This window comes from Schistocerca gregaria, chromosome 2, assembly GCF_023897955.1.
Source record: "Schistocerca gregaria isolate iqSchGreg1 chromosome 2, iqSchGreg1.2, whole genome shotgun sequence".
Classification (NCBI taxonomy): Eukaryota; Metazoa; Arthropoda; class Insecta; order Orthoptera; family Acrididae; genus Schistocerca; species Schistocerca gregaria.
Window position 1 is genome coordinate 568,391,477 of NC_064921.1, and position 24,214 is coordinate 568,415,690.

The 24,214-nt window shown below is 42.3% G+C and overlaps 1 pseudogene; it reads left to right on the top strand.

Moving 5' to 3' along the window:
• LOC126335877 (juvenile hormone esterase-like) overlaps positions 1 to 24,214 on the top strand; it is a 38,975-nt pseudogene that overhangs the window by 11,141 nt on the left and 3,620 nt on the right.

Consider the following 24,214-nt stretch of genomic DNA (forward strand, 5'->3'; position numbering starts at 1 on the left):
ATGTGGGATAGGATGCATCAGTTGAAACTTCACTCTTGAACCGATGGTGTCGAGATTGATACAATCAATCTGGAAGACCTGTGACGGGTTTGCAGGCGTAGGGACTCTAATTGCAATAAATGTATGTTGTGGTTCGATATTTTCTGCAGTCTACATACTGATGTCTTTCTCAACTTCAACAGAAATTTATTAATCATAGGCCGCCGAGGCGTTGAGCGCCAGCAGAACTTCTGTCGGAGGATCTTCGTCATCATACGCTGTATGTGGTTTCAGCTGCTAACATCTTCGAGAGGGTCAACGTCGTTGTTGGCGCTGGAGTGGCAGGGGAGCGTTGTTACCTCAGCGAACATCAGACTGAGCCACTTTTGACAATGGAGCATCAGTGTCTGGTCCAGTGTCTGGGTATAGGGTGCGTGTTCCCAGGGCTTGTATAATAGTATTATCGTCTAGGTGAAGTGGAACGTCATATTCCCGGGAGTGTGTCGCGCGGTCATCAATCGATGTCCTCCGTCTCGTCTTGCACTTCATCTACATCTACATCCACATGATTACTCTGTAATTCACATTTAAGTGCTTGGCAGAGGGTTCATCGAACCACAATCACCCTGTCTCCCTACCATTCCACTCCCGAACAGCGCGCGGGAATAACGAACACCTAAACCTTCTTCGGTGATCGTTGTTTACATGAGTGCGCTTCCGCGTCAGACGATGGCAAAGAGTCCCGATGGTCTGGCACGAACGCTGACGTGGGCACTATCATTGTGTCAACGTCTATGCCTCCATCGACATTTCGTCATCCGTCGATATAGCTGTGGAGGCAGAAGGGGGCTGTAATTGGCGTGGGAGACTCTTCTTTCCTCTGTAGTACGTAAGTTAACTGCAGAGCTTTGCTAGGGACCATGAGAGGCAGCAAAGTGGCGACTTCGTTTCTGAGCGCTGCCACATATGTCATAGGTAGGGATGTCAACAAAGGTGAGAGATCGAGACTGCAGGTGGCAGTTGTGCTATCCTCCTTTGTGGACATTCGGAGCACACATGATCTTCTTTGCTGCATCCCGAGCACGTCTTCGGCTGTCCGTCGTAAATGATGACGGCTCTGCAACCTCCAATGTGTAAATAAGACGGTGCGTGTTTGTTGGAAGTAATGCGGGACTGACGCATGCCCTCTACGTTGAATTATGTGCTGAACTGAGCCCATTTCTCAGCACCATGTTCATGTTGTGGCCCACACGGGCGAAGTGCAGACACTACCTCTGCCGCTGGCAGTTCAAAAGCGAATTCCAAGGCACCCTCTTTACCATATGAGTGGCAGAATTTGAGCCTGTTTTTAGTCTCTAGGATCCTGCCGCAGATTGCGTTGTTGAGTAGCTTGACTTACACAACACTGTTGGCTATGGAAGTCTGTGTGTCAACTATTACGTCATTCGAGAACTTTACTTTGTCTCTGAAAAAACACTCTACTTCCAGAGCTTTTGATCGAGTAAATGCACTGTTGAAACTGAATTTCAGTGTCGGTTTTCTCTAAGAATTAGTGATTCTCATCAACGACGACACTAGCATGCGAGAAAATGCCGAAGCAAGTAGACAAACACAGAGCGCGCGGCCCCCGGCTCGGGCGTCAGAACTCCGATGTGAGATCATCCCGTTGCTCACAAGACTAGGTAACTATACTTCTATGAAAATGCGTGTAGCGTAGGAGTTGTACAAGTGTAGAGTATGAGGGATTTTTGACCAGCCATTGTAACCACACTATGCCCGAGTAGTCTAACACAATGACTGGCTATTCGTCGACTTTTAACCCATTTTCGCTGTTATACTTTTTTTCATTTGTTTAACACCAGAACGACGGAGTTTCTGACAATCCTAAAACGGCAGAAAGAGGTAATTTTGACCCCACATAAAATATTTTCATATATGACTTAAACAAGCACATTTTTAGTGTTTGTTAATCCACACTTTATTTCTAATAGTCACAACAATTATTTACAGTTAGAAATAATAATTACTAATTTATATGAACATGAATGTATCAAAAATGCTTCAAATGGCTCTAAGCACTATGGGACTTAACATTTGAGGTCATCAGTTCCCTAGACTTAGAACTACTTAAACCTAACTAACCTAAGGACATCACACACATCCATGCCCAAGGCAGGATTCGAACCTGCAATCGTAGCAGTCGCGCGGTTTCAGACTGAAGCACCTAGAACCGTTCGGCCACACCGGCCGGCGAAGAAAATTAAAACATTTTGTAAATACTAAATCATACTCAGAAAGAAGAGAAAAACATTGAAAGTCATGTAATTTCGGTAATGAAGGAAATAAACTGGATATGACAATGACCGAGAAACGTATGACCGGGGTCACGTCGACCCTTCCTTCATTCTAGTGCTAAACTATTGATTAAAAAAATTAAATACATACGTAATATTAATGACTCAATTTATTTACGATTATACAATGTTGACTGGAATACTCTTTTTCAAATTCTAAAGGTGGCAGGGGTAAAATACAGGGAGCGAAAGGCTATTTATAATTTGTACAGAAACCAGATGGCAGTCATAAGAGTCGAGGGGCATGAAAGGGAAGCAGTGGTTGGGAAAGGAGTGAGACAGGGTTGTAGCCTCTCCCCGATGTTATTCAATCTGTATATTGACCAAGCAGTAAAGGAAACAAAAGAAAAATTTGGAGTAGGTATTAAAATTCATGGAGACGAAATAAAAACTTTGAGGTTCGGCGATGACATTGTAAATCTGTCAGAGACGGCAAAGGACTTGGAAGAGCAGTTGAACGGAATGGACAGTGTCTTGAAAGGAGGATATAAGATGAACATTAACAAAAGCAAAACGAGGATAATGGAATGTAGTCAAATTAAATCGGGTGATGCTGAGGGAATTAGATTAGGAAATGAGACACTTAAAGTAGTAAAGGAGTTTTGCTATTTAGGAAGTAAAGTAACTGATGATGGTCGAAGTAGAGAGGATATAGAATGTAGACTGGCAATGGCAAGGAAAGCGTTTCTGAAGAAGAGAAATTTGTTAACATCTAATATAGATTTATGTATCAGGAAGTCGATTCTGAAGTGTTTGGAGTGTAGCCATGTATGGAAATGAAACATGGACGATAACTAGTTTGGACAAGAAGAGAATAGAAGCTTTCGAAATGTGGTGCTACAGAAGAATACTGAAGATAAGGTGGATAGAGCACGTAACTAATGAGGAGGTATTGAATAGGATTGGGGAGAAGAGAAGTTTGTGGCACAACTTGACTAGAAGAAGGGATCGGTTGGTAGGACATGTTTTGAGGCATCAAGGGATCACAAATTTAGCATTGGAGGGCAGCGTGGAGGGTAAAAATCGAAGAGGGAGACCGAGAGATGAGTACACTAAGCAGATTCAGAAGGATGTAGGTTGCAGTAGGTACTGGGAGATGAAGCAGCTTGCACAGGATAGAGTAGCATGGAGAGCTGCATCAAACTAGTCTCAGGACTGAAGACAACAACAACAACACAACCCTTGTAGTCAAATGGGCACGAACCACCATGTTGTAGCACGTTGGTAGAATTTTGCACGAGCTGCCACTGCTTCTTTGTAAGGCGCACGGTCGATACCCTTCCCCACTCCCCTCCACCTGAGCTTGTACTGGGTTCTCTAAATAACCTCGCTGTCAGTGGAACGGTATAGTCTAAATCTTCCTTCCTTCGTGTGGGGAATCAAAGATAAGGCTATACTAATTACTGCTCGTGCAGACACATTCAAGAAGTCATTTTCCCCACCGGCCCACATTGTAATGGACCCTCAAGAAACCGTAATAAATGTTACAGCACAGTGCAGATGACCATATAAAAGATTCGGATAAGTGGTACAGCTACAAACATTGGATTTATGCTTCCCATAACAGTCCTCCGTCTGTGATTAAGATGATGGACTGGTATTCAGTAAGAGCGGCCCTCAAACCATCTTCTTCGTTATCTGCCGTTTCCGTCAGTGGCCTTGTGAGCTTCGGGCCAATGTTCGTGCCTGTATCACGTGACGTCGTTCAAGGGACTGACTTCATCAGCAGGATGACCAGCAATCCCTTTTCGCTGATTACTCTCAGTCCTCCGGTGTTGCCCCCCTCCCCCCTCCCACCACCCCCGCCCACGCTCCTAATGACTTTCCGATACTAACAAGATGTTAAATTCCCGATACTTTTACGTTAAGTCTTTACAACAAACATAGTACTGTACGTGCCTAGTTTTAAACCTGTGAAGCGATATTTAGGAAGTAATATTTCTCATTACATTCCTTTCTGATCATGTACATCAGTCCCATACAGGGTGCGAATAATCTGTCGCAGAAATCTATGACAGTTTCTCTGAGGGAGTGTTTTAGAAAGTCTTCACGTTGTCCACTATATTTTACCTTCCTCTTGTAAAAAAGAACCTATTATTAAAGGTGCTTGTAGGGTAATGAGAGAAGATTTGTGTTGTTATTCAGATGATCAGATAATTTTAGAATGATTTATGAAATTATGGGTAGAAGCTGTATATAAACAAATTATCGAGAGCAAGCACGTTCTTGAGGGAGCCACATGACCATTGGTCCACACTTTCTCATTACTTTCTATAGCCTGTTGTGCTTACTGATAAAATAATATTTACACAAAATCCTGTACATCAACACTAAACTAATTTAGTAAATAAGAAGCACTGCTTGTTTTTCAGTAACTATTGCCTTCACTTACGTTTCAGCTTCCAACAGAAGAAAATACACAACTCATCCCCGTTATGGTGTGGATCCATGGAGGAGGATTTTTGTTAGGTTCTGGGAATACCGAGCTGTATGGGCCGGATTATCTCATGGTACTCGATGTTCTGTTAGTGACGTTCAACTATCGTCTTGGAGTGCTTGGTAGGCTTATGTGCTAGTCATAACAAACTTAGCTTTGCTTCTTGGGTTATGTGTGTTTATGAGCAAAGCAATAAATGTGATTTACATTTTATCAGTCGCCTTCCGACTTAATTTGTTGAATTCTCACTTTTGTCCTCAAAAGCATAGACTTTTCTCTTAAATACAGCACTTCTAATTGGCATATTGTAGCATAGTACCTATAAGCTACAAATAGTTTTCGTTACGGTATTTTGTTGCTCAGTACAAACGTTTCATTACTTCCTCTATGTTTTGCTGTTGTTTTTCATTTATGCTGTTTTGTGGTGGAAATATTCTCCCTACATCACTCAGAATTATTTCGGCACAGTACATGAATTGCTCACGCACCATTGTACCATGTATTATGTTTTGTGTGGTGTTGTATTTACGTACGGTCAAGGGTTATATTTTTTTGAGCGTGCCAGCGTGTTTGTATGTGTGTGTGTGTGTATGTGTGTGTGTGTGTGTGTGTGTGTGTGTGTGTCTGCGAGTATGTGTAGAACACATTTAATTTTCTGTTTACTTAGGTTTTGTTGTGAGATGTTATTTAGGTTCATTTTATCAGTTACTAGTTGCTGGGCTTCTACAATAACTTTTCGTAAATATTTCTGTAGCATCGTGATAAATCATTTACTGTACTCATTTATTCTCATTATTTTCGTATCTTCCCCTACATCTATGAGAGATCGCTATGTCATTGTAAACTTTCTGTGAATGTGGAACGATTAATGTTACATTTACCACATCTGATATGGTTTTTGTGCCTCGATTTAAAATACTTACAGACAAAGACAATTAAGTTTTCTGTCTTAAAGTTTAGTTGTTGGCGTCTGCACGCAGAGAATTTGTTTCCTTAGAATTTCTGGCACACTGTATGATTAATTTATGTATGTATTTTAACGTGTACCGAATCGTTTCCTTTCCCGTTTAGTAGTCAATCTGTTTCTTTGTGTTGTCTTTATGTGTTGTCTTCTGCTTTGAGTATTTTCCCCTATTGCGTCTGTGAAGGTTTTGTTCTCTTTTAGGTTTGGATTTTGTAATTTAGCTATTGGTTGTGGTGATGATCAGAAGGAATCTTAGTATTGTGTCTACATCTGTAGGTTCCCTAATTAACTTGCAATAAGTATGAAGGATTTCCTTTCGTAATTGTTAGGTCAAGAAAGTATTTGTTGCTTCTTTTCTAATGACAATTTTATATTTATATTTACATTGCACAATTCTGTATGAAATTTTTGCCCTTCTCGTGTGTGTAGATTTTTTCAAATATTTGATTTTCTGAGTGGTTTATGCGGATATTGGTTAATGTTCCTAATGACAGTGAAACGTTTCTGCATTTTGATTTATTCTATCTTGTCTCCTGTGTTTTTAACTCTCAAATCCTTGAGTAGTTTATCAACAAACATAATATAAAGGCATTCTACATGCGGAAACGCTGCACCAAACAAACACAAGAAAACGATGGGAAGATGTATGTGCAGAATACTTGCTATAATGAGTATTTTGGAGGAGTAGACAGAATAATAGCTCACCAGCAGATCACTTGCACAAATATAAACGAACACCACCACATATTGGAAGTAATAAAAAACTTGTATTGAACAAGAATGTGCCAGGTTCAGGACAGTTTTGGCATGATATGTAAATTAAAACTGCTGCAATTATACGAAAGTCTTTATGTTTCAGGTCACTCAATACATTCAGTAGTTCAAGGAAAGAGCTCCTACCATCACATAAAATGTATCCTTCAATTGTTTGTTAAAGTGAACGTAACTTCATTAATGTAATATTACTAGCACCAGAAAATCGATAAGAAACACATACAATATCATGGGTAATTGCCGTTAGGCGTATTTGAAAAAACACATTATTTTTAGGCGTCATTTGCTACACTAGTATGTGACCTCTCAAAATAATACCTCTTGCAAATATGCCTAACGGAATCTACATATGAGATTGTACGTCTTTCTTGTGTTGCTCACTGGCCCGCATCTCGTGGTCGTGCGGGTTCGATTCCAGGCGGGGTCAGGGATTTTCTCTGCCTCGTGATGGCTGGGTATTGTGTGATGTCCTTAGTTAGGTTTAAGTAGTTCTAAGTTCTAGGGGACTAATGACCATAGATGTTAAGTCCCATTGTGCTCAGAGCCATTTGAACCATTTTTGTGTTGCTCACTTGTATGAGATTTCCGAAGCATATTTTATCTGACGATGATTACTCGAAACGCTTCATAAATGAAGTTTTTAGCGATCAAGATGTTTCCAAGGTCTTACTACATACCATGTCTGGATGGTCACTTACGTTACAAATGGATGACTACATCAGTCAAAGCAAGAAAATCGACAAGTCAATATCAAGAAAAACAATTTATGGATAGTCTCATGTTCGGCGGTTTTTTAATTCGCACAATATGCTGAGAAGTTCCTTCAGCACATAACGGTTGGAACAATCATATACTTTTCTCTCGCACAGGATTTCTGTCTACGGACAAAGACGTGGTGATGGCTTTGCAGTGGGTTAAGAGCAACATCGCCAGATTTGGAGGGGACCCGGGCAACGTCACCATATTTGGCGAGAGCGCTGGTTCCATGTCCTGTCATATAATCTCCATATCCTCTGCATCCAAAGGTAAGTTTCCTTCAGACGTCGGCTAGTATGTTTATCTGCATACTTCCAGTATGCTGCATGTCGTGGAACAGCAACTCTTATCGAACTGTGACGTGAAAAGGTAGCTAGAGTTACGAATAAAGTAGATGTTTATTCAGTAAGTGACCGGTTTAGAGTTAATACCCACCAACCAATGCTTGCAGACTGAAATGTACGCATTAAATAATGCCCATACTCTTCTGCTTGGTCCGGAGAGGACATTAGTCAGGGGTTATCACTGATTAAAGAAATGTGTGATATGCATGGCAGAGGCAAAACGTAAAAGTATTCATCTTGTTGTGCCCTGGTTATACGTTCGTTAGCTATTACAATAACCTAGCAAATAAACATTCAAAGATAATTAACAAAACAGTGTTGCCAGAAGAAATTATTACACCAATAGTTGCCGTTAATAACATAATATCAACAAAGAACAAAATAACTCAAAAACTAATGCGTCCATTATAAGCCTAGCCGTCTGTTTCCATTCTATGTAAATAATATACAGAGCGTTTATAAATTAGTTTATTTGTTAAAAGGATAAATAACATACAAAAACGGTTTAACACAGTGCTGAATGAAGTATACCTTGAAGTTTTATTCTCGTCTAACACTGTTAAATCCAGATGTTTCCGCTAGATGGCATGTGCGAATGAATCACTCCAATGTTAGTCATGGAGTCGTACAATGGCGCAGAGTGTGCGCATTGTTGTTTATGAGTTCATGAAACCAAAGCCACTACTATGGTCCAGAGAAAATTCAGGAGTAAATATCGCAAGCCCCTATCCCAAACATAAATTATTATTAATCGGTATAATCGTTTCACCGAAACTGGCTGTATATCACATAGGACGCCCGTTCAGGGTCGCCCAGCAGTCTATGACGCAGCAACTGATCAAATACAGTAGTCTTACATTCGTAGTCCCTGTAAAAGAACCAGAAGTGCCAGCTTAGAATAGAATAGGCCGAAGCCTAGTGTTATAGTGTGGAGGGTATTACGGAAACGCCTGTCATTCAAGCACTACAAATTGGAATTGTTGCAAGCCTTAAGAGGAAACAACAAAGGAAAACGAGTAGGCTTTTGTGTAGAAATGTTTAGCAAAATCCAAGCTGAAGGTGAGTTTCTCAATAAAACTGTTGAGTGAGGAAACGCCCTACGGTAAAGGGAATCTTCATTATGTTGGGATATGGGGTGAGCAGATACCACGTCACGTCATTGGACATGGACGGGACACCCCTAACGTAAATGTATTTTTGGGCTGTAAGCTGTAGAAAGATATACGGCACTTTGTTTTTTCCAAGTCAACATTAACTGGCGTATGGTACCTGGTTATGCTTGAACATTATCTGATACCTCAGTTACAAAAGGAAAACGTCACAGAATTTATTTTCCATTAATATGGCACCACCTCCTTATGATCATGAAGTAATTTATAAATATCATGTACTATTGCTAAATCCTTTTAACTGTAGACGAAAACCTGCATAAGATTATCATTTTTATAGCAGGCGACGGACAGTTATGTAAACATAAATATCTGCTGTTAAGGAATATTTGTTGCTAAAATAGTATGAATGTAATGATCACAATATTGAAACTCCAAGTACTATCATACAAACTCTCCTCTTAGTCAAGAGAAAATTAAATCAAGCGGCAGACACGGTGAAGCTTCGCTGTGGCATGAAGGCATTAAAACTAAGACGGTTATTTTAGGTTACTGCCACCATTTGGCTATAATAATTTTTATATATAGTTATACGATTCAGACTTCGGCCTTAGGTCATTTTCAAGTACAAAAACTTACTTTTCAAGTAAAAAAGGCATGTTTGGCCACATATACTTTTTCGACAATGACTTATATTTCATTCCAGTTTGATGTCTTTTTACAAGCAGATACGTTTTTCTTCTTGAAAATAGCCTAAGGTCGAAATCTGGAGCGTATAATAATAAAATAAAAATTATACTGACAGATTGTTGCTGCATCATACAAAAAATTTACAATGACTGTGGCTGCAGCCAAATTAAAAAGAAGATAGTTTTGTCTGCTCATGGCAGAATCCTTTCTCTAAACACATTCATTTGTAAATGTATTCACCTGCAGGTTTATTCCAACGTATAATTTGTCAAAGTGGAGTCCCAATCAAAGGTCTGATGGGTACTGGTGGTAGAGAACGAGCATTCGGCTTGGCCAGAGCCCTGGGTTTCACCGGGAACACCACGGAGGAACTGGTTGCCTTTTTGATGGAACAACCGGCAAGAAAACTCGTCGAACATGCACCTGAGGCAGTTACGAAGGAGGTAAGGACTTACAATGAACAAATAAACAGTATAAATATATAAAGCAAACATACACACTGTATGGCTCCTCAAAGGCGCCATGCGCATTTTTTCTAGCATTTTTCGGCAGCTATTTGCAATTTCGCTTTTGCAATGTGTAGCTGGAGACAGACTAAGCGAATACTGCTCATCATATCTTTCACGCGATGCCAAGTATCTACGGAAAGCGCCGGTTTGTTTTCGTTTAAAAGCAAACTTTGTCTTACATGACCAAGTTCACTTTGGTTCATAACAAGGACTTTGCGTAGATGAGCGATAACTGTGCACTAATACCGTGGTTACCGTTATTTATTCTGCTGTCAGTTGCAGTTAGCTGGGAACAAAGACACACAAATTCGGGTTCTCAGTGTGATTTTCCTCCCTGGCATGGAAAATATGAGCATGGAATATACCAGAAAATACAGGCAAGAAACAAATACCCGGCAGAACTTGACAAGGCAAGACAACCAAAATTATATAGAACGCGAAATGATTGAGGCCTTTCTCCGATATAAACGAAATGGTTTTTAAAGCTGAATTTTGCGTGAGTATCCCATAGACCAGGCCAGAAATTAGTCTACTGCGTATTCGTTTCATCTATGTGTATAATAAGAACAATAAAACTCTAATAATAACAAGAACTCCAGGCGGGACAACACCGTCATGGCCCGTGAAAACTGCTTCCGCCTTGCAGTGGCGCTGCTCGATAGCTGCTGGTGTACTGTCCCTGGTAATACATATTACTAAAATGAATAGTTTGATACTGCTCTATCCAAGGGGCACGTAAAATTCCACTAAAAATCAATTTGTTTGTAGCGGAAATAAACCGACACTTTCGGCTGCCACGGAGCGTGGCCTATCTGCCGAAACACCAGAGAAAATGTACCTGACAATTCTTTGGAGGAGCACCTATATGAAGAAATAACTGATGTCTTACACGTGCCGCTAAAAATAATTCAGTCTTATTTAGCGACTGGAGAGACCGGCAATGGCGCCATTCGTACCATCGATCGAGCCTCCTGGGGTGCCAGACAGCGTGCTTACCCAAGACCCTTTCGATATACTAACCAGTGGAAAATTTACTGCAGTGCTGACGATTGTAGGCGTCACCTCTCGTGAAGGACTAATTTTTAAGCATGGGTTGTACTCTCACCAAGACGGTAATTTCATGAACTATTTTTAATTATAATAGAATAAATTGGTGCGAAAAACGTCCACTCCCTGCAAATCTAATAAATTGAATGTCAGTCATGAGGGACAGGAACTCATGCTTCTACTCACAGGTAAAAAAGAGAATTGCTGTATAGCAAATATGGTAGTACCATTCTTGGAAATAAGTGTAAATGTATAAATTTATCATGCAGTTTCCCCAGTAATCCTGTAAGTGACACAATGTTTTATCCCGCAAAATAAAGAAAAACGTGTCAGTGTGTATTCTTTGGAAATAGGAATCAATAATATTACTCAAATTATTATTTATTTCGAAGCCCACCATGAGTTGGTGCGTGGTGTGGTGTGGTAAATATTCATACCAACGAAGCAGGAGCACAAAGCCTGTGTTGAAAACGCTTAAAAATATTTTCAGTTCATTAGGAACGTGCACTTCCATTAGTAAATGTCCTCAGAAGGAGGAAGGTTCCCAAAGGCCTTGAGTTCACAATCAATTATAAACCACACATGTAAATTCACATTTGCAGCCACTACAGTACCAGAGACAGTTTCACGACATTCATGAAATCATTCTTCAAGCACATGCAAACAATCTTCTCTAACTGCTGGATCTGTACTTGAAGTTTGACCTACTGGTTCACTTGAAACTCTGTTACCCATACTATTGTCAGTCAGTCAGTCAGTAACAGTCAGTGAGTCACCTTTGAGAATGTAGAAGTAGTAGCCACATTATTTGAATCAGGGTCTCTAAATCGTGAATCATCTGCATGATTTTCTGTAAACTCTCCCCAGCAGCTCACTACACAACTAGCCAGAACTCCATCTGCCATGGAACTATGAAATTCCATAAAATAATTCTTGTAGATCTAAAATAAATATTCAAAGATATCTGGATGCACTTCGCCAAAATGGTTCTTGTAGATCTAAAATAAATATTCACATATATCAATATGGTCCCTCTAAGTATAAACACCAACCATAAATAAGCAAAAATAATATGGTTACTACACTTAAGTCTGTACATAAACTGTTTTCTTCATGTTGTACATTTTCAGTAATAATCCTACACGTGCACTGTCAGCGGAAATACTTTATATTATCTCAGCAGCCTAAATTTTCGAGATGATTTACCTAACAATATTATCTTTAATGTTCATTCTTCATTACAAGCTGCAATGCATATCATATAGTGAATAGAACTAGATGTAACTAGGAGTTGATTTCATGACAATCTATTTGTTTACTTTCATGGCACTGAAGAAAAGTGTCTCTAAATGTGCTTACAACTATTGTTCCCACCGAACTCTGGAGTAACTTGACTTGGTAATTTAAAATACTGTATACCCTTTATTTTTGTGGGAAAACATATTGAGTTCACTATGAAACTTCGAGAAGCATGGTGCTACACACAAAGGTACTCGACAGTTACTACATATTATTTTTGTTCTCTTTTCTACGTTCGTGGTGCTACATTGGCGGTATCTCCTGTTTGTTCTACCTATTGTAGGCAAATGAGTTTCAACTTTCTCCAGACGAACTTCATCCGGTACTTCAGACACGCCTCTTTTTAGTGTCTGAAAATGAACGGACCTTCCTCTTCGCTTACGACTTGACAAGCCAGAGATGAGCTGCCTTGTCAAGTGCAATCTAAATGTTAGCTCGTCTGCTTCTGTCTTCTGTAGCTTCCACATAATCTAGGAATTGACAACTGCCAAATCTACAAGAAAGGAAAACAGTCCGTGCCACCACTTTCATGAACGACGACCTACAGCATACCATTCACACAGCTGATCAAATCTATCCAGTCCTCCCATTATTCTGCCACAGCCAATCGGCAGAATATTTCACTTCTGCTTCCATTTTTGTTTCTTCTCAAAACAGATGTAATGTGTTTGGGATCGTGGTAATTTGATAGTATACAAGCAGGTTTACTATCCTGTCACTTCACTGCTGCAACACCAGACCTGACAGCAAATTCGAATTCTCCCCTGCAAAGTCTAGAATTTTTTCTTTTCAGCATATCAGGCAAATCCTTCCTGTTTTAACGAACAGTTCCAGTGCCGTTAAGTCCACGTGACTGTAACTCTTCCGTTATTCGTACTGTTGTAATATAATTGTCAAGTGCCACCAGACAAACAAGACTTTACCTCAGAATCAGACAGGACAATGACGAGCAGTTAACCAATTTCTTCGCATTAACGGCCTCAATAAGGACTGGCCAGAACACACTTCTGAAAAATAAACTAAAACCAATACATATTAAAACATGAACATACTTTTAATCAATAACCAGAATTAAGCACAAATGAACAGAAACTCCTATGATACCAGCACATCAGGAGTGGAGAATATTCCACAACAGCGACGTGGCCCGAAATCTTCAGCTCTGTAAAATAACCTTAAACACACTATGAGTTCACTGTAATGGGCACTGATCACGACTTGCAAAGGAACTTTTACTAATCATTTGGTTAGATTTACAAATACCTTAATAGAGAAACGATTATAGATGGAAAGCCGGCCTGACTGGCTGAGCGGTTCTAGCCTGGAATCGCGCGACTGCTACGGTCGCAGGTTCGAATCCTGCCTCGAGCATGGATGGGTGTGATGTCCTAAGGTTAATCAGGTTTTCGTAGTTCAAGTTGTAGGGGACTGATGACCTCAGTAGTTAAGTCCCATACTGCTTAGAGCCATTTGAACCATATTTTTTAGTGATGTAAAACATTAGAGTTATGTAAAACACGCTTACATAAGTATTAATAAAATTCTAGAGGGGAATACGAGGCAAGAGGAGGGCGGAGGCGGTCCATCCCAAATCAACTCTCGGTGTCAGCCAAATGCACAAGGAAACTTTAGGCTCTGGCAGGGCGCGCACGGCGTCAAAGTTAAAGCAGCGTAAACCGCCATGAATGTCGAGGGCTCATCCGCTTAGCCCATGAATGGTATGCACCAGAAAAACGTCATTCCAAACACCGAGATTTCAAGGTTCCCCATAGATCAATCTTCCACCGTAATGGTTCCCACGAATAAGGTAAACCACTGTTTCAACACGCACTTGCATCATGACCAACGGCTGGCTCTTCCTTTCTCTCTCTCTCTCTCTCTCTCTCTCTCTCTCTCTCTCTCTCTCTCTCTCTCCCCTCATAGACACCGGTGTTGTCTTCGATTCATAGATCACTGAAAAACTCACAACGGCGCGAATTCGCGCAGCGCCACCTCTCGGCTCGCCATGACGGTGAAGTCACGCCAGTAGGCTGCGAAACAGGTAACGTTACGAGCCAGCATGGCTCAGCTTTCCTCACTCAAACCGGAAGACCCCTCACCCTATTTTCTAAGCTTTTAGAGGGACGGAACTCTGCTTGACCTAGCTAACGTCGACCCTGGAGATTCTACCGGTAGCGGGGTAACGAACAAACAGGTTAACTGAACTCATTACCATTCTATCCTGAAAATCAAGGTGCGAGTTTCTTTGCCTACTTTAGCTTTAAATGGTTGCCCCCATCGATTGTAGTACCTCGTCTGTCGTCGATGAGCTAACTATATTTTCCTTCTAGCCCTATTCCAATTCCATATAATAACATCGGGAGTCAGGCAAAACAAGGTTAAATTTCAGTAAATTTGCTAAAGAGAAATTAAGAGGACAGGCAAACATAAGGCCAGGAGACACAGCCGCGGAAACCTCATCCTGAGAAGAATTGAAAGTAAAATTAATCGAAGGGAGGGAGCTGTCCAACTTCGTCTGAGATTTGGCGGGGTAAATAATAAGGGTGGTCTTCAGTTTCCTTTTCACACTTTCGGCGAAGGATGGTTGTGGGTAGCAAGGGGTGGTGATTATATGCTTAATGGCCTTACCAAAACAGAGGCTCTTTAACTCCCTGGGCATGAAGGCGGGGGCGTTATCACTGACCAGAGCTTTAGGTGACCCGAACAAGGGGAAGATCCTAGGCAGATGGTGAACGGTAACGGAAGCGATAACTACCCCACCAGGGGCAAGCAAGACGAATCGGGAGAAGGCGTCAACCACAACCAGTACGTAACGATTCCCCTCATTGGTACCGATGAACAGTTGATCCATAGGATACTCCTCCCGCTCGATTGCAAAAGCCCATTGTGTGAGTTATGATTCAGGTTACCCATGTTTCACAACTCCAACTGGCCAACTAATCGACGGATATCCTTACAGAGGGACGGCCACGTCACACGCCGCCGCACCATAGCAACATTTGCTGCACATGCTTCGACACATGCTAGTGATCGCCTATCATCAGTCTTTTTATCCACAGATAAAGACAGATTTTTCAGTAGAAGGTGTCGCTATTTCTACTCCTCCGTCCCACTGACGGAATTGCATCGCAATTTTTAGGTCCTTGCTGGTAGTTAGGCTACCCCAAAATAAATGTGTGCCTTTCACTCCCAACTCTCTCACTGGGATAACAGTCTTAATAAAATGACGTCCCAGCAAAGAATCATTAAAGTAATGGAACACCGAAGGAACGAGTTCCATGGGCAAGCACCACCCACCTACTAGTCCTTCTAGGCCTCGCCAAAACCAAACCTATGGCTTGGTTGTATATCTCCAGAACGAACCTTCTGTGCTCGCGATAGAATCTAAATTTCTACAGTGTGAACAGGGCTCTAAGGCCTCACACTCATAGACGGATTATGCGAGTTCCGCAGCTGATCAGCTGATGACCTCCTCGGGGCGCCTGTTCATCTGTTACTTGGGTCCCCTTCCCTGTACCAATGAGGGGAAGCGTTACGTACTGGTTGTGGTTGACGTCTTCTCGCGATTCGTCTGGCGTCTCCCTAGTAGGACAGTTACCGCTTCCATCACCGTTCACCACACAGTCCCCCTGCAAGAGCGCAGCCGCGACACCAGCGTTAAAAGCGTCGACAAAATCGGGAGTGACTAGCACAAGAGTATCACTCAAGGCAGTCTTAAAAGCCTCGAGAGCAGACTGTTGGCTCTCCCTCCCGACGAAGGCCTCCCCTTTTTTTGCAGAGGCTGTAAAAAGGAGCGGCAATATGGGCAAAGGTGGGAATTAACGTCGTGCAAAAAATGGCCATGCCAACGGACCTGACCACTCCCTTTTTATTCTTTGGGGGAAGAAATTTCCTTTAGTCGGTAGTACGTTCTTGGTCGATCCTAATCCCATCACTCGACACCAGGTGCCCCAAGAAGGAAATTGCGCGTGTCGTTGTGGTCGAGTGGTTCTAGGCGCTCACTCCAGATCCGCGCTGCTGCTACGATCGAATGTTTGAATCCTGCCTTGGGCATGGATGTGTGTGCTGTCCTTTGGTTAGTTAGGTTTAAGTAGTTCTAAGTCTCGGAGACTAATGATCTCAGATGTTAAGTCCCATAGTGCTCAGAGTCATTTGATCCATTTGAAGGAAACTGCTGCCTGGCCAAGGTAATTTTTTACGGCTTAACTGTCAGTCCGGCCTCTCGAAGCCTGAATAATACATGCTCAAAGTCTCACAACTGTTCATCAAAGGAATAGCTATACACTACAATGTCGTCCAGGCAGTTGTAGACACAGCTAAATTTTAGACCGCCCAGGTCATGATCTAACAGTCAGGAGAGCACGACAGCACCGGTAGACATCCCTAAAGGCACTCGATTAAACTCATAGAGGTTCCAGCCTGTTTACAATTCAGTAACATGCTTGGAATGTTCAGTCAGAGGTGTCTGATAGCAAGCTTGATTATGATCAAACATCGTAAAATAAGGAGCCCTGACCGAGCGAGGTGGCTCAGTGGTTAGACACTGGACTCGCATTCGTGAAGACGACGGTTCAATCCCGCGTCCAGCCATCCTGATTTAGGTTTTCCGTGATTTCCCTAAATCACTCCAGGCAAATGCTGGGATGGTTCCTCTAAAAGGACTCGGCCAACTTCCTTCCAAATCCCTCCCTAATCCGATGAGACCGATGACCACGCTGTCTGGTCTCCTTCCCCAAACAACCAACCAACCAACCAACCAACCTAAGGAGCCCTGAAAACCAAGTGAAACAGTTGTGGAGGTGGGAGAGCGTCACAGATTCCACTATGACCTTTTGCTTAGATGATCTATAATCGATCACGAGTCAGCAATCCTTGCCTGCCGCTTGAGCGCTAAAAATATCAGAGAAGCGTAGGGTGCAATTGACGGTCTCATGAGCTCATCCCGAAGCATGCCACTAATCTTCTGTCGCAATATTCTCATCTTCAGAGGAAACATACAGAAACATTATCAACCAAGCGCATTTTGTATTTGATTTAGTACGTTACCTCAGTTAATTTGTAAGAATATCAGGGAAATGCTTTAAAATGTCCAACAACCACTTCGGGTCATTTCCAGTAAGACGAACAATCTTGGTAAGCCGTATTTCTAGAGAATTAATGTTGTTAGATGTCTGGCAATAGCAGAAGGCTCTCTTCTCTGAAGGACAAAACTAATATCGAGCACCAAGGGTATTAGCTGAATAGAGTAACAACCAAGAAGCAGGGCAACAAACAAGTTTTCATCCACAATTATCTTAATAGACCAGGTAAAATTAAAAATTGAAAATCTCCCTCGCACCTCCCCCACCAGAGGCAACGTCTGCTCATTCGCATCCCAACATCACCGCTAAGAAGGGCGCAAGGAAAGAATCTTGCACAATTCCTAAATTCCGAATACCAACTGTAATCCAGCAACGAAACAGAACTCCCCAAATCCAAAATAACTAGGAGAAAGATTCCTAACAGCTACAATACGTGTGCAGTGTGCGGGGACCCTGCCCAAAAATTGTTTATGCCGCCTCTGTGGCATCATCTGTAAGTCCTTGGGCCACGCGTACTGGGACAATCGCTCACAAGATGATCACCAGCGCCAGACTGAAAACAACCGTGACGGACTGGAGAGTTGGAAGGTAGCTCGCGTGGGTTGTCAGTTCGGAGGTGACCAAGGGTTTGGACCCCTTTCCTTGGTCACGATGTTCGTCGGCGGATCCAATGAGTTGGTGTCAAACTCATTCAACTCGATAAAGTTAGTAGGTTAGTATGTTTTCGAGCGAAACACCACGTGAGCGATCTTCCGGCCTCATTTCCTCCAAGCTGAGACACGGTCTTGTATTGAACAGCGACCCGAAAAAAGAATAAATTTGCTTTGCTTCACGTTTATGTTCACAAATTTTTATGTTATCGGACCACCGGTTCCGGTCTATAATGACCGTCTTCAGATCAGTTTCATACACAAATGTCCTAATATACTGGAGTATGTCGTCAAATACTAAACACAAAATCTGCTCCAGCATCGTCATATATACATAAATAATAACATAGGAATTTTCAGCTTAATAGAGAATAGGAGGATACGGTTAATGAATTAATGACGTTCCTGGAGGAGTCAGGTCAGAGGATGTACCTTGGCTTTAGATGGGCAAGTGGGTGGTACAGTGTGTGATGCTCCTGCTGTGAGTTGGTCAGATCAGGTTCAGAGGGTACACGTAAATACCCAGAGTTTTAAAAGATTCGTTCCTGACGTGCTTGCTAAGTTGGCTATCTCGAACAGACATTTGCCTCACGGTGTTTAGGAGCTGTCTATTCATCAGTTACCCCAGGCTGTGAATGTTTTGCTTGTGATTGTGGGTTTTGAACCCTATAGCGATGCAGTGCAAAGTTCATACTATATTATCCTTTGTTCATTGTATTCTTGTTCTTGGGTAGTTTGTTTTCTGGAATTGTGCAATAACAGTACAACAGGATTTATCGTCACGCATTCTTAATTAGCTCGAGCGTGCACATTGTTGATGGATGCAAGCAGCCACGGAAACTCTGGTGGATTATACTGTGCATGTTAGCACTGTGGTATCTACCTTGCAGATAAAAGTCACAGAGCAGGATGACCTTTTAAACTTCCTTTGCTCTGCCTTGATTCATCAATACGGTTATCTCAGTGAGAGAGTTGAGACTGAAACATACACATTTATTTTGGGGTAGGCTAGCTACCAACAAGGATCTAAATATTACGCTGCCTTTCCACTAATGCCCCGGAGCGAGTAGGAATAGCAACACCTGCTGCTGAAAAATCTCTATCTGTGCATAAAAAAACCAAGAAGACTGCTGTCGGACGATCACTAGCCTGTGTCTAAGCATGTGCGGCAGCTGTTATTGACTGTAATATGTGTAAATAAGTTGTTCACTTAACAACCAACCTCTTTATGAGCAAGTGCACCATAACAGTACAGGGTGACTCGCTGAACGGTGCAGCGGCATACAGAACATGGCAAGTGGCTGCTGGGTGTCGGTGCGCCGCTCCGTAGCTAGCTGATGGCACGAAGGCTCGCAAACACTAGCTGTTCCTAAATGTCTGCCACATTTCACACCCTTCAGTGTATGACCCAAAAATCCGCGTCGAAAGTGAACTGATAGCCAGCTCTGAATTTTCAGAAGCACGTTTTTGGCTAGAAACTACTGTAGTATGCGGCGCCTGCACACCGCTTGGAGGAAGACTGTGGGCCAGGGGAGACTGGGGATGGCAGCAGATGTCTGTGTGGTGTAGTCAGAGCCTGCAGATGTCTGGGCGAGACTGTCGTCTAGGGCACGAGTTCACGGTCGCCGGTGCACGTAGGAGTGTACTGGGGCTGGTGGCAGACTACAGTTAGCATTTGTACTTACAAAACGTGACAAACTGGCCGTGACGCCAGGTGGTGAAAAATGTTTATAATATCCCCACCGTTCCTTCTGCTTGCAGTACATCTCGACCGAGCGAGGTGGCGCAGTGGTTATACACTGGAATCGCATTCGGGAGGACGACGGTTCAGTCCCGTGTCCGGCCATCCTGATTTAGGTTTTCCGTGTTTTCCCTAAATCGCTCCAGGCAAATGCCGGGATGGTTCCTTTCAAAGGGCACGGCCGACTTCCTTCCCCGTCCTTCCCTAATCCAATGAGACCGATGACCACGCTGTCTGGTCTCCTTCCCCAAACAACCCAACCCAACCCAACATCTCGGCGTCATTTAAATGCTGTAAAAAACAGTTCTGGATATTTAAAAAAAAATACAATTTTACCTGCGGCATGTTTTGAATCTCATGGTAATTATATGCTGCTACAGATATTCCTGTGGTGCTAAAAAGTGCCTAAACAGTCATGTAAATAGACAATGCAATAAACATGTGTGAAATAAACTATGTCACTTGCCATTTTTTAAACTGCCACTGTTATACATTGGATTATGTCCACTGAGACATGACGGTAGGAGCCATCTTCGTAGACTTACAAGGCAGATTTCAGAGGTAATCATCTTGGGCACATATCATGATGACTCCATCTTAAATTTGACAACGATGCATTCTGTGCTCACCGCCTTCAGTAACAATACTTCTTATATTTTTATTTTTTATTAATTTTATTTCATTTTTTCAATTCACAATGCATTCATGCACTGCAGGCTCATCTTCAGCTGCTCTGAAGGTCTACAGCAACTATTTATTTAGAAAATTTAGATTCTATTCTACTACTGGTAAGAACACATTGGTATATTAATAAGTGTAACGTGGTGAATATAAATTTACAAATCTAAGAGTAATCGAAAGTGATTGTTTCCGCAGTGGATGTAGGGTTTCGGTGTAGAGTATGAGTAGACATGTTTATGTACATACACTCCTGGAAATGGAAAAAAGAACACATTGACACCGATGTGTCAGACCCACCATACTTGCTCCGGACACTGTGAGAGGGCTGTACAAGCAATGATCACACGCACGGCACAGCGGACACACCAGGAACCGCGGTGTTGGCCGTCGAATGGCGCTTGCTGCGCAGCATTTGTGCACCGCCGCCGTCAGTGTCAGCCAGTTTGCTGTGGCATACGGAGCTCCATCGCAGTCTTTAACACTGGTAGCATGCCGCGACACCGTGGATATGAACCGTATGTGCAGTTGACGGACTTTGAGCGAGGGCGTATAGTGGGCATGCGGGAGGCCGGGTGGACGTACCGCCGAATTGCTCAACACGTAGGGCGTGAGGTCTCCACAGTACATCGATGTTGTCGCCAGTGGTCGGCGGAAGATGCACGTGACCGTCGACCTGGGACCGGACCGCAGCGACGCACGGATGCACGCCAAGACCGTAGGATCCTATGCAGTACCGTAGGGGACCGCACCGCCACTTCCCAGCAAATTAGGGACACTGTTACTCCTGGGGTATCGGAGAGGACCATTCGCAACCGTCTCCATGAAGCTGGGCTACGGTACCGCACACTGTTAGGCCGTCTTCCGCTCACGCCCCAACATTGTGCAGCCTGCATCCAGTGGTGTCGCGACAGGCGTGAATGGAGGGACGAATGGAGACGTGTCGTCTTCAGCGATGAGAGTCGCTTCTGCCTTGGTGCCAATGATGGTCGTATGCATGTTTTGCGCCGCGCAGGTGAGCGCCACAATCAGGACTGCATACGATCGAGGCACACAGGGCCAACACCCGGCATCATGGTGTGGGGAGCGAACTCCTACCCTGGCTGTACACCTCTGGTGATCGTCGAAGGGACAATGAATAGTGCACGGTACATCCAAACCGTCATCGAACCCATCGTTGTACCATTCCTAGACCGGCAAGGGAACTTGCTGTTCCAACAGGACAATGCACGTCCGCATGTATCCCGTGCCACCCAACGTGCTCTAGAAGGTGTAAGTCAACTACCCTGGCGAGCAAGATCTCCGGATCTGTCCCCCATTGAGCATGTTTGGGACTGGATGAAGCGTCGTCTCACGCGGTCTGCACGTCCAGCACGAACGCTGGTCCAACTGAGGCGCCAGGTGGCAATGGCATGACAAGCCGTTTCACAGGACTACATCCAGCATCTCTACGATCGTCTCCATGGGAGAATAGCAGCCTGCATTGCTGCGAAAGGTGGATATACACTGTACCAGTGCCGACATTGTGCATGCTCTGTTGCCTGTGTCTATGTGCCCGTGGTTCTGTCAGTGTGATCGTGTGATGTATCTGACCCCAGGAATGTGTCAATAAAGTTTCCCCTTCCTGGGACAATGAATTCACGGTGTTCTTATTTCAATTTCCAGGAGTGTATATATGGTTTCCATTATATAGCACACTTGTAAACAGAAGTCGGATCGTTTCGAATGTGAAAATGTTGCTTTTTTGCAAATGCAGAGGTGTTTTTATTTCAAATAAGATACAAAGCTCTTATACTATTAATTACTAGCTTACAAAACTGCCATTGCTTAGATATTAATTTTGCTATTTCTATCAAAAACGAAAATAAAATGAACAGTGTTTTTAGTGTAACATCGAAACAATTTCATTTCCATGTACTCATGAAAACACCTTTGAAATTTTGGAACGTTCATACAAAGAAATTCGCATAATGTACAAACGCGTAATGTTCGAATGTGTGTGAAATCTTATGAGACTTAACTGCTAAGGTCATCAGTCCCTAAGCTTACAAACTACTTAACCTAAATTATCCTAAGGACAAACACACACACCCATGCCCTATGGAGGACTCGAACCTATGCCGGGACCACGTATAATTACAGTTTCCTAATTGAGAAAGATAGTACACCAACTACAAATTCTCTGTAATGTTTATTTTAACTAATATCTTTATTAAAAACAATGTAGTTACATGAAACTTCCTGGCAGATTAAAACTGTGTGCTGGACCGAGACTCGAACTCGGGACCTATGTTGTTACATGTTACATGTTGTTACATGTCCAGGCAGCTGGGCGCTGCTGCTTTGCATGACAACAACGTGATTTTGTAAAAGTCTCTGTGGGAACGCCTCTTCGTAGCTCTATATACTGATATTTTCTTCATCTAGAGCCGTTTGCGTTTCGCAGTTGGCATTGACAGTTCTCGGAGATTTTCTTAAGCTGACACGTCTGTAGGAATGTCTAGGTAGTAAAGAATAAATATACAAAACAGAGGCACAGATATATACTGTCTACGAATAGGCATATGTCGATACTGTGTAAAAATTCTATGGAGTTGGTAGCACAGAAGTAATAATTTAAATGTCATGCAAGATGCAGCAGATTTTCACTCATCTTATTGCTTATGGCGTCATGTATCCTGAACTCTGATAGTTAGTTGTTTCTTAACCCACAGCTGTTGTTGCCTGACAGTAAGGGATATGTGTATCAAGTGTGTATGGATACAGAGATATCATTTGTACTAGAAATATCTGTATGTATATCAAATTTGACTGTGTATTATCAAATCGTTGTACTGCTAAAAAGTTTTTATTTAGAAAAATTGACAAACATCTATAATTATTTATGTAAGAAATTTAATTAAAAAATGCCCATTCTTCTATGTCTGTAAAATCCTTATTTCTCTACATGGTGAATTTTTTTTAAATTCAATTTATAAATTGTGCTGTTCTTATATAAATTCTCATTTTACAGTTTATCTGAGAATAGCTCCACCTAACAGTGTCAGTTAAGTAACAAATCCAGTATCCATTTTCCTGACTACCTGCTTGTTGCGGCTATTTTCTCATAAAGGCATGTATATATCTCATTTGTTTCCTACGAGTCAAAGTTGTTCGGGAGTGTGCCATTTAATATTTGATGAAATATAGTCCCATTTATTAAAATATTCCCTGTTGTCTAAAACATTGGTTTCGATATTAAATTCATCTGAGCACACGTAACAACCCAGAATACTTTAACAATTGTGACAATTCCAGCCCTGAAAGTTTACGTTTTACAGTCAGGTAATTCAGCCATTCTGAGTTTCATTTGGGCCTTTGCGATATCATTTTGTATTTACTATCTGCTGGAAGTGTGTTTCATGGGCAATCGTGCTATTTATCTTAGCGAATTCTATTAAAGTGTAACGGTGGTAAGTGACTTAGTGGTGAAACACTCTACTAGCACTCAGAAGGGCAGAGGTTCAATACTACGTCCGGCCACTCCGATTTAGCTTCCAGTGATTATCCGTAAATCGCTTAGAGCACGCTCAGGGGTGGTTCGTTTGAAGAGGACACGGCCTGCTTCTTCCTTATTCGTCCGAAACAGAGACTATGTTCCATTTGTAAGATCCTTGTCGTCGATTTGATGTTAAACCTTGAACTTCTTTCCTTTGCTTTTAGTAACAGGTCATCTCTGCCATTTCTTGTACCATTACGCAACTCCACTGCTCATGATTCGTTCTTTAGGCCACACCACCATTCGAATTAAAATATTCCATTA